The following is a 5,236-nucleotide window of genomic DNA, read 5'->3' as shown; positions in this document are numbered from 1 at the left end:
CAAGCTCATTAGAGTTTGAGAGCTAAGCAGGGCTGGTTACAGCCAATATTTGGATAAGAGACCACCAAGGTAGACTGGGGTTGCTATGCAGAGAATGGCAATTGTAAGCCACCTCTGCTCATCTCTTGCCTGGTACACCCTATGAATGGGATTGCCATGAATCAGCTGTGACTTGATGGGACATTTTTCTTCTTATAATTCTACTTGACTCCTATGTAATCCTGTACAGAGTTCTTTCAGTCTGAGTCCATTGATTTCAAAAGATTTAGACTGTGATGACACTGTATAGAATCAGTCTCTAGTAGCCGCACAAAAAACTGGGCTTGAAAAAAAGCTGTTCCTGAAAATGTAATTTCAAAATTGTACTAATTGGCCCATAAATGCACAATAACTGCATTTTCTGAAAGTGAGAACTATGATTCCAGCTGGTTTCGTTGCTAGCAAAAATTACTGAGGTGATGGTTTTTAGCATTCAAAGGGACTCCAACATAGAATACTGTATTAATGGTCCAGTGTCGGTGTGTCTGAATTATATTGTCTTGTTATTGCCAATTGTCCCTCCTTTTACTTGGGAGTTCTCTTAATTACTACATCTGCTGCAGAACTGGTAACTTTCTCAAGTTGTATGTTTAACCTACCCTGTATTTAACCATGAATAATTCAGGATGGTTTTCTCAAAGCCATTAGTTATGCACATTACCTGCTAAACCTCACTGAATAATTCAGAGATGAGTACCAGTGCAATCCTAAGAACATTTTCCTGGAAGTAAATCCCAGTGAGTAGGCTTCAGCAGGATTTTGATTAGGCCTGCTTAGGATGGTCCTGTAAATCGGCTTACTTTTCAAATGTATAAAATAGATCCTGACGTATACTGTTAAAAAGTTCTATTCATTTCCCAAACTAATTCAGGATGTTTAATTCATGCAAAGAATTTAGCCATTTAACACCCTAGTCAAATGCCTATTAAGGTTACTGTGAGAATGATGCTAAATGTTTTTTATATTTTAGATACGTCCTATAAATTTAGTCCCTATACACCAGGGGCGGCCAAACTTGCTTAACATAAGAGCCACATAGATGAATATCAGATGGTTGAGAACCGCAAGACAGGAAGGAAGGCAAATAGATGGGAGGGAGGGGGAGATGTAGAGGTAGAAAGAAAGCAACTTTAAATGCATTTTCCAAGCCACTGGCTGGCTTGGCTCAAAGAAGTGATTTAAAGAGAGAAACGCCTTCTAGCCTGCAAACAGGGTGGTGGGGGCTTCAAGAGCCACCAATTATGTGTGAAAGAGCCACATGTGGCTCCCGAGCTGCAGTTTGGCCACCCTGCTACACACGGTGATATGAAAACAAGCCTATTCCTAGGGTCTACAATCCTCAGCACTTTAAAGACTAACAAAATGTATTTCAGCATAAGCTTTCATAAAGAGTTCAGTTTTTCAGATGCATTAAGTGTAAAACCAGTGGGTCTTATTTTATATATTGGGGGGGGGGGGGCGGGGAGAGATGTTACAAAGAAGCCAGTTCTACATGGGGCTGCCCTTGTTCCAAACCCGGAAGCTTCAGCTAGTGCAGAATGCTGCAGCCAGGCTGTTAATGGAGCCTCCTTCACGGGAACATGTTCAACCTGTGCTAAAAGTTGCACTGGTTACCTATTGCTTACTGGATTCACTTCAAGGTGCTGGTTATCACCTTTAAAGCCCTATATGGCCAGGGACCTGCATACCTTAGGGACCACCTTTTTCCGCATGTACCCCAGAGGGCACTTCGGTCAGGGTCTCAGAACCTGCTCTCCATCGCCAGCATCAAAGAGGCCAGGCTCAAGATGACCAGAGCCAGGGCCTATTCTGTTACAACTCCTTACTGGTGGAACAAGCTTCCAGAAGAGGTTAGGGCACTGCGAGAGCTCACACCGTTCCGCAGGGCCTGCAAAGCGGCACTCTTCTGCCAGGCATTTCTGAACTGAAATCTATTACAACAGATATTATACCATCTGGCCCAAACAGACACCAATTGGCCCACCTCAAATACTCTATTGTGACCCTGTGACTTTTCTTCTAATAGAACACCCAGTATCGACCGAAACATCAATATATTCCGTTACTAGATCGAAATAGCATCTGGCATTGTTTTATTATATGTCTTATATATTTTATCTATGATGTATTCTTATTTTTATGCTTGGCTTATATTAATATTGATTTTTATGACCTTGAATGTCAGCCGTCCTGAACCTGTCTCAGCGGGGAGGGTGGGATATAAGTAAAATAAATAAAAGAAAAGTCAATAGGAGTGTCTCACAGCCACTCCTAACAGGAAAGCAAAATGAACAAGTTTAATGCAGACTGAATGGCATAATGGAACAAATTAGCATTTGGAAAGGTGAAGTATGGGAGATGTTAGAGGGCTGGGAATACAAGGTCTAAGCCATTACAAGTGTCGAAGAGTTTAACTAAACTGAGACAACTGCATTATAATGTTTTATTGCTATTGTGAATGGTTTCTGTACTTTTCCAGATACCATTGGAATGTTACATAGTTATCTTGTGTTTCCTGCATTTAATGGCCCTTTGGCTATACTGTTTACAGCTGTTTTTTTCTTATATACATAAAGTCCCAATGATACACTCTAGCTTAATCTAGAATAAAACAGTTAAGGTGCCATAAGATTCTTGTTTTCAAAAAATGAAAAAGCACAATAAAATAGACCAGTTTCCTTTGCTAGGGACATTAACTCAATAATTGGGAGAACACGAGAAAGAAGCTTTGAGTCCAAGATGGGATCTAAAATTTATGTTGTGAGTCAACCCTATGCATATTTACCTGAAAGGAAAGGTCCCCTTGTGCAAGCACCAGTCGTTTCTGACTCTGGGGTGACGTTGCGTTCACAACGTTTTCACAGCAGACTTTTTACAGGGTGGTTTGCTGTTGCCTTCCCCAGTTATCTACACTTCTCCTCCCCCGCCCCCCCAGCAAGCTGGATACTCATTTTACCGACCTCGGAAGGATGGAAGGCTAAGTCAACCTTGAGCTGGCTACCTAAAAACCCAGCTTCCGTGAGCAGAGCTTAGGACTACAGCTTTAACACTCTACGCCATGGGGCTCTAACCACTTACCTGAAAACAAACCCCCAAATGAGAAGGAAGCACTTACTGGAGAACACCCTGATGCTGGGAAAGACAGAAGGCAAAAAAAGGAGATGGCAAAAGGTGAGATGGCTGGACAGCATTACTGATGTGACTACATGAATTTGGACAGACTTCGGAGGATGGTGGAAGACAGGAGGGCCTGGCGTGACTTGGTCCATGAGGTTGCAAAGAGTCAGACTCAACAACCCCCCCCCCCCCAATTTAAACAGTTTTACACATAATTCTATGCATGTATCAAAGTAGACACGCATAGAATTGCCAGTTATCTTTGCAGCTAGCGTTGACACCCAGTTAGGATACCGTTTTTTTTACTAACTTGCATTGTTATCAGATGCCTAAACTACAGGCTCATATTTCACCAGTTAGCTCATATTTCAGTTAGATTTTGACCAGAGAGAAAGCAGTATAATAGGAGTCTCAATGGTGGAGGTGGGGGATACCCAGCCAACGCATCCTGGAGCTCCCTTAGTGAAAAGGGAAGAAAAACTAGAAAATAGCAACCGTGGTTCCCTTGTGTATCTATAATAACTGGATGCATTTTCCTAAAATGCCTTCTCTCATTACTGTATCTCACTGGAACTACACACTGATGTGTCAGCCTCAACCAATATAGTACTGGTTAATATCTCACCCAGTATCTCATTTAAGATGGGCCACATAAGTACAATCTTGTTATGCAGACATTAGAATGCTAGTATAGTGCCTGCCTGGCCCACCTATCCTAGGCATTCTAATGCTGCAAACTTTCCTAAGAATGCTTTCCTTGGAGCATCCTTTGCCCCTGCTCAGGCTTGCTTTCCTAGGGGCTGACATTTAAACAACATACTGGATGTGTGCAACATCACATGGATTTGTTATTTTCCCCTGCTGGTGTCACATTTAAATCAAGCCTCATTTAAGAGTAAACATGAACAGCTTCTTGTTATATGACTGGTTTTCATATTCAAGCCTAAAAACTGTGTTTCAGCCTATAGCCAAATTCACACATTTTTTAAAAAGAGGAATGGAATGCACCAATTCAAGGAGAAAAGCCACAGAAAAAGAACCTGAATATGCAGTTTAATTATGTAAAATTAAAATCTAATCAAGAAAAGTACCATTCACAGTTGTGCTAAGTGAATTAATTCTTATAATGGGTCCTAAATTATATTAAATTAGTTAACAACTATAGCTGCCTTGAGCCCAAAGAAATAAGGCAGGATATAAATATGTAAACTAAATAAACAAAACACCTATAAATAGTACTTAATGAACCCCTTTTAATTTTCTTTTGTTGGAAAACAGTGACTTTTAGATCAGCAACAGTGTGTCCCAGAGGACTGGAACGTTCTCCCAACTAGTTTCTGAATATTACCCTTTTTAAAGCCAAATGTGCATTTAATTTGCACAAGTACTGACAGGTTTGGGACTCTGCCACATTCATCTGGCGAAGTGGGCTCTAGTCCTTTTAAACTTTTGCTACAATAAAAAGATGTTTTTGCCACTCATGTACCACAATACTACCGTTTATTTCATGAATGATCGGAACTAACCCTAATACACGGGACTCTGATAACACGATAGAAAGACAACATTTCAGAAGGAGCTTTCGCGAATGACTTCCTCAGACACACATAGCATCCTTCTGGAATGATGAACCTTCTGAAATCCCTCCAGTTTAAAAGCAAGGTGAAGGATCGCACAGCATGTTTGTGTTGCCTAACCCAGTAAGGAGATTTCGTTTCTATTACCTGGTTAGACACTTATAAAGGCTGCTATCCTGCACACACTGTCTTGGGAGCAAAGTCCCATTGAATAACATGAACCTTGCTTCCAGGCAGACCTATTTAGGTTTGCTCCAATAACCTATGATCCCGTGACACACCTCTGACGGAAAGTGCCCACCGTGCTGCTGCCAAGCAAAAGGTCGGGTTTAGTCCGCCTTCGGCGACTGCGTGACCCAGTCCTCGCCCGAGGCAACGGCTTCCGCCGGCGTGCTTGCGGCCTCTTTCGCCCCGCCTGTTCCGCCCAGAGCTGAGCGCGGTGTGGGGACTCGGCGGTGGAGCAGCGGCTGAGCTGGAGAGGCGAGCAGCGCCGAGTGGAAAGA

This window comes from Heteronotia binoei, unplaced genomic scaffold, assembly GCF_032191835.1.
Source record: "Heteronotia binoei isolate CCM8104 ecotype False Entrance Well unplaced genomic scaffold, APGP_CSIRO_Hbin_v1 ptg000532l, whole genome shotgun sequence".
NCBI lineage: Eukaryota > Metazoa > Chordata > Lepidosauria > Squamata > Gekkonidae > Heteronotia > Heteronotia binoei.
Note: the sequence above shows the minus strand (reverse complement) of the source record.